Genomic DNA, 8,579 nt, shown 5'->3' with positions numbered 1-8,579 from the left:
AGGATATATTTTATTTCGTGGTTCGTCAGTTCGATTTATAACTTTCAAATATTTAGCCACATGGCCTTCCCTGTGCACTCTAACCCCAGATCCCACCGCATTAGAGGTAAGCCTATGTTTGTCATATAGGTGGAGGTGCCCACTGTTAGAAGAAGAGAACTCAAGTTCTGTGAGGATCTAGAACAAAAAAATTTGGGTGACAGGCTGGCCTTTGTCCTGCCTTTTTCTGTCTCTTGCTGTCTCAGACAGGTACCCCAAGTGCCTGTGCCACATTATCTAAACCAGACCCTTAAAGAAGGAAACAGGGCCCAGACAGGGCAGGAGACCGGCTCCATAGGTGGCAAGTGTTGACATAAAGTGACTCTGCCTTACAGGAAGTAAGAAAATAGCTCCTTGTGAGTCATAGATGAGTAGCCTTGAATCTGAGGAACCGTGAATGCCACGTTCCACTGTGGAAGAGACAACCCAAACTGTATAGTCACAGAACAAAGCTAAGTTGTAAATCAATAAATTCAATTATGCAGACTGACTACAGCAAAGCCGCAGAACTGCTCCATAGATATTAGATGTTATCTCCCAGCATTCTTTGTTTTAGGGTAGGTGGAGGCCAAAGGTATGCTAAGCTCCCTGATATATTGTGAGACCGTCTGTAATCATTACTAGAACTCTAAGCCTGCATTAAGGGTGCTTGCCACCAAGCCTGATACCCTGAGTTCAATCCCCCAAAGCCACATGGTGGAGGGCAAGAATGGACTCCTGTAAGCTGGCCTTCGGTTTCCACTCACGTGCTGGGGCATGCACACCTACACACATAAACACATGCACAGTTTTTTTAATTTTAAAAAATTTAGGTCAGGGCTGGGAAAACAGCTTAGTCAGTAAATCTGAGTTGGATCCCCAGAACCCACATTTAAAAAAAAAATGCCAAGCATGGTGGCAAAACCAGACAGAACCCTGGCGCTCATTAGCCAACTAGCCCAGCCTATTTAGCAAGCTTCAAACCCTATCTTAAAATAAATAAAGTCGATGTATTCTGAGGAAGGGCACCCAAGGTTGTCTTCTAGATTTCATGTACTCCACGTGTGCAGGTGTAGAGACACACACACATTAGGTCAGATAGAAAAATTAAGGCAAATGGCTATTAAAGTTTCTAAAATAAGACAATTTTTGACTCTCTTTTCACAAAATTCTATCTCTCCACCACCAAGTTGTTGTAATCAACAGCCTGATCAAGCTGTTGAAGACATCTAACAGACGCGGTTTCTTCAGATGCTGTTCATGATGCTGTTGGTGGAACAAGCACTTAATCACCTCGGTCCTGCCCCACGCTCCCCCGCGGGGGAGGGGAAACTCCAGTAAGAAGATAAAAAACCACTGCCTATGTGAGATCAGGATGAGGCAGCCCATCCACTCTAATTTTTGAGAGGAATCCTTAAACTGCCTTGGCTAAAACCATCCTTTTGATGAAAACCCTAGCTCCCTGTGGGGCTGGACGATTCCACCTGAACAAAGAGCTCGCGGAGTGAAAGAGGGGAGGCAACTGTTGGCTCAGTCTGCTGACGCTCAGTGGAGTGACGTCATCCCAAGGGCAGGCTCGGACAAAGTCGGGAAGCAGACACGTACCCACTTCCGGCCCCGGGCACAAAGCACGCCCCGGCGGTGATGGAGGGGCTGTTCGCCACGAATCCCCGGTATGAACGTTTAGGTCCTTGTCCCTCCCTCCCTCCCTCTCTGGGCTTCGAAACTAGTTCAGCTCGCTAGCCCGGATTAGCAACCCGTGTGACACATTAGGGGATTTTTTTCCCCTCAAGGTCACGTCCTTGCGAAATCTGGGCTGCCTCTGCCCGGAACCGGCGCAGCAGCCCCGCCCACTGCCAAGGTCTGAAGGGGCGGTGCATCTGTGCATAGGCCCCGCCCTCCCAGGCGCGCCCGTCAGAGGGCGCTGAGGCTCCGGCTCTGGAACGCGGCCACCGCAGTCGTTTTCGCCCCTGCTGGGACGCAGGCTCCAACACAGCGGCTCGGGGGCGGTAGCCAGGCCCGGAAAGGCCCGGGGCACGCCTGAGCCGGAAATCTTAGTCACGCACCTGAAGCCACAGGAGGGCTGACTGCACTGGCCGAAACCCAATCTGCAAAATGTCCCTCGCGGGAGGGTCTCCCAGAGTCCTACTAACCTGATCTGACCCAGGAGTCAGGAGGGTGGATAAGAACCAAGTTTGATACAGCCGGTGAAGGGTTGGCCCAGTGTTCCTTCTGCCATCCTACTCAAACTCGCTCTCCCACTACCCCAAAATGCTCTTTCCAGGAGCTACTTCTGAAACCGCCACTCTGTGACCTCCAAAATCGAACAGTAGAGCCATACGTCTTGCCCAGGAAAAAGACCCAGAACTCCTTGTAGCAAGACTGCTACCAGAATCAAATCAATGTTCCAAACTCAAAGAGGCCTCTGAATCAATGCTAGGAGGTAAAAACTGGACCTGGGATACATTTCCTAAGCCACCAGCAGCTGGAATCGCTAGTTATGAACCTAAGGAACCCGTATGCTTTAGAATGAAATGTTGGGGGAAAGAAATAAATTGTTTACACCTATGATCATAAAGGCCAGGACAAAGCAAATGGGGCAGAGTCTCGGGATTGGGTTAGTCCGTAAGCAAATTCGAGGCTTTTTAGTTAGTGTTTTCTGAAAGCCGAAATTGAAGTGACCTTCATGGGCAGTCTGCAGCACACAGACAAATAATGTAGTCCAGCCGTTTTGTCTTTTTCTTTGTCGATTTAGTTGGAAGCTGTCAGTTAAAATAATCCCCTCTGATCTCTTCTCTTCCTCCATTCTCTGGCCTGTAACTTAACTTACATCATTTCAAAATTCCCTTATCACAGGTATGTGGGGCAGGAAAACGATCCTGGAACATCTGATTTCAGAAGATAAGCCGTCAAAGATACTTGGATCTGTGGACTGTTGAGCCACCATATAAACGTGAGTCTCTGCTCAAGTCCTCAGAAGAACAAATGCTGGGAGAGGCTGGGAGCTTTCCCTGCTGCTCTCAGACTGTCACCACATAGGAAATTAGTGTTTAACAGGCATACAGGAGTCTAGAGCGTGAGGCTGCCCTCCAGAGAAAAGGAACAAAGGTTTCCACTCCTCCTCCAGGAGTCTAGAGCGTGAGGCTGCCCTCCAGAGAAAAGGAACAAAGGTTTCCACTCCTCCTCCAGGAGTCTAGAGCGTGAGGCTGCCCTCCAGAGAAAAGGAACAAAGGTTTCCACTCCTCCTACAGGAGTCTAGAGCGTGAGGCTGCCCTCCAGAGAAAAGGAACAAAGGTTTCCACTCCTACAGGAGTCTAGAGCGTGAGGCTGCCCTCCAGAGAAAAGGAACAAAGGTTTCCACTCCTCCTACAGGAGTCTAGAGCGTGAGGCTGCCCTCCAGAGAAAAGGAACAAAGGTTTCCACTCCTACAGGAGTCTAGAGCGTGAGGCTGCCCTCCAGAGAAAAGGAACAAAGGTTTCCACTCCTCCTCCAGGAGTCTAGAGCGTGAGGCTGCCCTCCAGAGAAAAGGAACAAAGGTTTCCACTCCTACAGGAGTCTAGAGCGTGAGGCTGCCCTCCAGAGAAAAGGAATAAAGGTTTCCACTCTCTACCTGCCAAAAGATGGATCTAGGAACAAAGAAGTCTCTTTGGCCTAGAATGGGACAGGATCTTCTACCCCACAAGATCCCTGAGACTCTTTTCTATTTCAAAAATGGGAGAGCTTTAAAACCCTTATTTTCCTCAGCCCCAACTTGAAAACTTCGTTACTTTGGAGAGCCGCCTTTCCAGGATAAACACAACTACCACCCTTCATCAAAGAAGCCTCTCTTTAAAGCAAATGGTGACCATCACAGACAACCACAACTGGATACAATGTAGACATCAACAGATGATGGGCAGCCCTGCCCCAGTCGCTACATCTCCATCATAGCACCTGCGTCTATGGCTCAGAGAACATCCAGGAAGAGGGGCAGAAAGATTGTTTTAGCTAGAATACCAGGAAGTCTGCTGTGAAACAGTCACCCGATGTGGGATGCCCTTCTGTATGCTGTGAATGTGTCTTGTTACCATTGGTTAATAAAGAGGCTAATTTGGCCAATAGTCAGGCAGAATAGAGTCAGGCGGGAAATCAAAGCAAAGATACAGGGGAAAAGAAGGTGGAGTCTGGGAGATGCCAGCAGATGCTGAAGGAGTAAGATGCCAGAACATTACCAGGAGCCACAGGGCACGTGTCGATATACAGATTAATAGAAATGGGTTAATTTAAGTTATAATAATATGTGTTAATAATAAGCCTAAGTTGATAGGACAAACAGTTTGTGATTAATATTTAGCCTTAGAGTGGTTATTCAGGAACTGGTGGGTGAAAGAGAAACTACCAGTTGCAGACACTCCTAGAAATGGCTGTATAAACAAAACAGAACAATGACAATATCAGTGGACAAATTAACATGGAATGGGGAAAATTCATGGGGCCCCACCCCTAGACAAAGAGCTATAGGCAACCAATGGCTTCTGAAAGAAGGAGAATTAGCCACCTTATTGGTTGTCCAATGCAGAGTGGTCAGCCTTGAAGCTATATACACACCACCAACAAAAACAGACTCAGCAGGTTGTGTGTATGTGTGTGTGCATACATACACACACACAAACACATATATATAAAACAATAAAGAAAAAAGGCTATCTACTTGAGAGTACAAGAGGACATGGGAGGGATTCACGGGAGGAGAACTGGGAAAGGTTGGAGGGAAGAAAGGGAGAGGGAAATCAATATAATTCTATTTCAATTATAAACATATTCAAAAGCAAAATGAAAATATATTAAGATTATAGAGAGTACATCATTGGTAGTAGGCATGGCAATGCACACCTAAAACCCCGCACTCAAGAGGCCCAGATCTGCCTTTTCTTAGGAAAGAACCAATTAGCATGCCTCATTTACATATTTTCTAGGGGTTGTCTTATGACTTTCTAGAAATTGTAAAATGAACAAAGGCACAATGGGGAAGAAATTACACTTCTCCACCTCCCCACTTGGCCAAACTTAATAAATCAACTTTCCTTTACAATGTCTGTGTCCTGCTTTATTTAAAATCCAGGGAAACTAGCCAGTAATACAACTCAGCAGGTAAAGGCTTTCGCCACCAGGCCTGGCAGTCTGAGTTCTGTCCCCTGGACCTTCACGATGGAAGAAGATAACTCCTGCAGTTGTCTTCTGATCTCCATACTGTACACACACACATAAATAATCAAATAAAAACGTTGCTTTTTTTTTTTTGTTTTTTGTTTTTCGAGACAGGGTTTCCCAGTAGCTATGGAGCCAGTCCTGGAACTCCCTCTGTAGGCCAGGCTGGTTTTGTTGTTTTTTTTTATATTTCTTTTTTTAATTTATTTATTTATTAAGGATTTCTGCCTCCTCCCCGCCACCGCCTCCAATTTCCCTCCCCCTCCCCCGTCAAGTCCCCCTCTCTCATCTGCTCGAAGAGCAATCAGGGTTCCCTGACCTGTGGGAAGCCCAAGGACCGCCCACCTCCATCCAGGTCTCCTAAGGTGAGCATCCAAACTGCCTAGGCTCCCACAAAGCCAGTACGTGCAGTAGGATCAAAAACCCACTGCGATTGTTCTTGAGTTCTCAGTATTCCTCATTGTCCGCTATGTTCAGCTAGTCCGGATTTATCCCATGCTTTTTCAGACCCGGGCCATCTGGCCTTGGTGAGTTCCTGAACTTATAGAGATCCACCTGCCTCTGCCTCCAGAGTTCTGGGATTAAAGGTGTGTGCCACCACCATTAAAAATTTTTAAATAAAGGAAATACAGAGAAACAAAGGCACCAGGTTCATGGACGAAAGTGTCTGCTATCAAGAAGAGTGACTTTGCCAGGTCACTCTTCCAGAGGTTGAGAAGAAAGGAAGTCTGCGATACTCCAGAGCGTACTCCATCAGCATTAGTCAGGTAAGGAATAAAGAGTAGCTTGTCTCCTCCAGGTACACAAGTGAAGCCATCTTCCTGCTTCCAAGGGTTCTATTTGTGGCCAGTCTGGATCAACTAGACAGGGTCCTCCTCCACTCTGCTATCAGTGATTTCCATTTACAGGGTGGAGGAGAAGCCAGAATATTGACTGGTAAAACTGCCCCATCCCGGGCCGGGTGGTGGACTTTAATCCCAGCACTTGAGAGGCAGAGGCAGGTGAACCTCTGAATTCAAGGCCAGCCTGGTCTACAGAGAGTTCCAGTACAACTAGGGCTACACAGAGAAACCCTGTCTCGATAAAAGGAAACAAAGATTGACCCATCCCAGAATGCTTCAGGGGCTAGGTTCACAGGGATGTCTCTTCAGGGTTGGATGTCCTGTCATAGAAAGATCTAGTAATCAGAAAGATGAGTGAGTCATGCTGACTAAGAGCCAATAACCACAGAACAGGTAAAAGAGAAGTCCTTTCCTCTCATGGTTAGAGCGGCCAAAGGGTAAGGAAGCCACAGATTAGGACAGCCAGGGAAGGAAAGCCTCTGGTGTAACCTAGTTTGAGCAAGTATGCACCTCATCTCTTCTCCTTTGATGTCCTCTACCGTGGGTGACTGCCACCTGTTTGGGTTGAAATATGACAGAAAGCAGACTGTTTCTTGATGACATTAAATAAGGGATCATCCCGCTGTAAGGAAGTTTCTCTTCTTCCACATTGTGGCATGGGCATGGGAGACTAAAATGGCATCTTTACAGTCGGTGTAGAGAGGGACTCTCTTGTTTTGACATAATTCTTGAGTTCTGGTTAGCGCTATGAAATCAGCTACCTTACTGCTGGTTGGCAGGGTTGGGTATCACAAAGTGTTACTATAGCATACGTGGCTCAGTGGATCCTGTGCTCAATGAAGGCATTGGCACCCATAAAGAAGATATCATCAGAGTTTGCCGGGAACTTTCCTAGTCTTCCATACCAATAGAAGTTTGTAAGACTATTTGTTCAGTCGGCTTGCAGACTGTCTTCCCTGTGGTCTTCCTGCAGGAGGAAAGTGACAGCATTGAAGGTGCAGCATGTTTGTATTTGAACAGCTGGGCCCTCCAGGAGTGAAGCCTGATCTTTTAAGAGTCTGTATTTGGTTAACCAGACTCCCTTTGGATTCCAATTGTCCTGTCATCTTATTGGAGATGTACAGTCCAATCATGTCCCAAGGTCAATTTAGATGTGTCTGGAGCAGGGACTGGCTTAGAAGGTCTGGGGCATGCAAGCCAGCCTTTCGATTTGAGATCCAGTTCTTAGCCAAGGTAGCCTATAGGTCATTGAATGAGCCCTAAAACTGGGTAAGCACCCCAAAGCCATTCTTTTCCTTTCAGTTATTTAGAGGCTGAAGTCTTTACTAGTGGAAGGACTCAAAGCAGGGCCCTAGGAGTACCTGCGTAAGGCCTTAGCTTCCTGGCCCTGAAGTCAGGGTTTGTGTTTTCATTTTACATGGGTCTCTCAGTAGCTGATAGAGAAGTCAGACAATTTCTTCCATATGGTCAATCCAGAACCTGGAGAGTCCTTAATTCCTCAAACTCCTAAAAGTCTTCAAACGTTTTCAGTAGAGGGAAGGAAGGAATAAGTTGCACCTGGTTCTCAAGTCTTTCTCCTTTAGGCATGACCTCTCTGAAGTACCTGACTGGCTGTTGGTGACCTTCTAGCCCCTTTCAGTTAAGAAATTCAAAATGCTTTCCTTCCTTCTTGGGGATCTTCTATCTGTGGGGACACAGGAAGGAGGTCATCCATATCTTGGCTTGAGAGCTCAAGAAGTCAAGCTAAAGTCCTTAGCTAAAGCCCACCCAAAGAGTGGGGCCTGAGCCTGCACCCCCGGGGCAGGACCAACCGGGTGAATTGGCTAGCCAGGGGAGTTGGGTCTTGGAAAAAAAATAGGTATTGAGGCTCCAAATGTGTTTTAGTTAGTGTTTCTATTGCTGCAATGAAACACCATGACCAAAAAGCAAGCAAAGAGGAAGGGTTTGTTTGGTTACACCTCCACAACATCATAGTCCATCACTGAGGGAAGCCAGTACAGGAACTCAAGCAGGGCTGGAACCTGGAGGCAAGAGCTGATGCAGAGGCCATGGAGGGGCGCTGCTTACTGGCTTGCTCCTCTCACTTGCTCAGCCTGCTTTCTTATAGAACCCAGGACCTCCACCTACAATGGGCAGGACCCTCCCCATCAATCGCTAATTAGGCAAATGCCCTACAGACTTGCCTACCTCCCAACCTTATGGAGGCATTGTCTAAATTGAGGCTCCCTCCTCTCATATGACTCCAGCTGACATAAAAGTTAACATAAAGCTATCCAACACAAGATGTAAAGGGATACAAAAAAGACTTCCATTAAGTCTAGGACAATAAACCATTTGGAGTCCTCTGCGATCTAAGTGAGAAGAGTAGAATAGTCTCCACTCACTACTACATTTTGAGAACCCAGAATAGGGGTGCTACAGGGAATCACTAAGTTAAACCCTACTATTTCAGATTAGCTATGATGTTTTGTAAGCTTTCTCATGCTTCAAGTTTTAAAAGTTCCTACGGGTGATGGGGAAATAGAGAAAAGT

At 46.8% G+C, this 8,579-nt stretch overlaps 1 long non-coding RNA gene across 1 annotated transcript; it reads left to right on the top strand.

The window, feature by feature from the left end:
- The first annotated feature begins 1,612 nt into the window (after positions 1 to 1,612).
- Positions 1,613 to 5,041, top strand: LOC142841095 (uncharacterized). The gene is made up of 3 exons (XR_012909015.1): positions 1,613 to 1,691; positions 2,875 to 2,971; positions 3,763 to 5,041. It is a non-coding gene; the product is annotated as an uncharacterized LOC142841095 (long non-coding RNA).
- The last annotated feature ends 3,538 nt before the right edge of the window (positions 5,042 to 8,579 follow it).

The sequence above is a fragment of the Microtus pennsylvanicus genome, chromosome X (genome assembly GCF_037038515.1).
Source record: "Microtus pennsylvanicus isolate mMicPen1 chromosome X, mMicPen1.hap1, whole genome shotgun sequence".
In the NCBI taxonomy this organism is placed as follows: domain Eukaryota; kingdom Metazoa; phylum Chordata; class Mammalia; order Rodentia; family Cricetidae; genus Microtus; species Microtus pennsylvanicus.
Note: the sequence above shows the minus strand (reverse complement) of the source record. Positions and strands in the feature narration are given on the sequence as shown.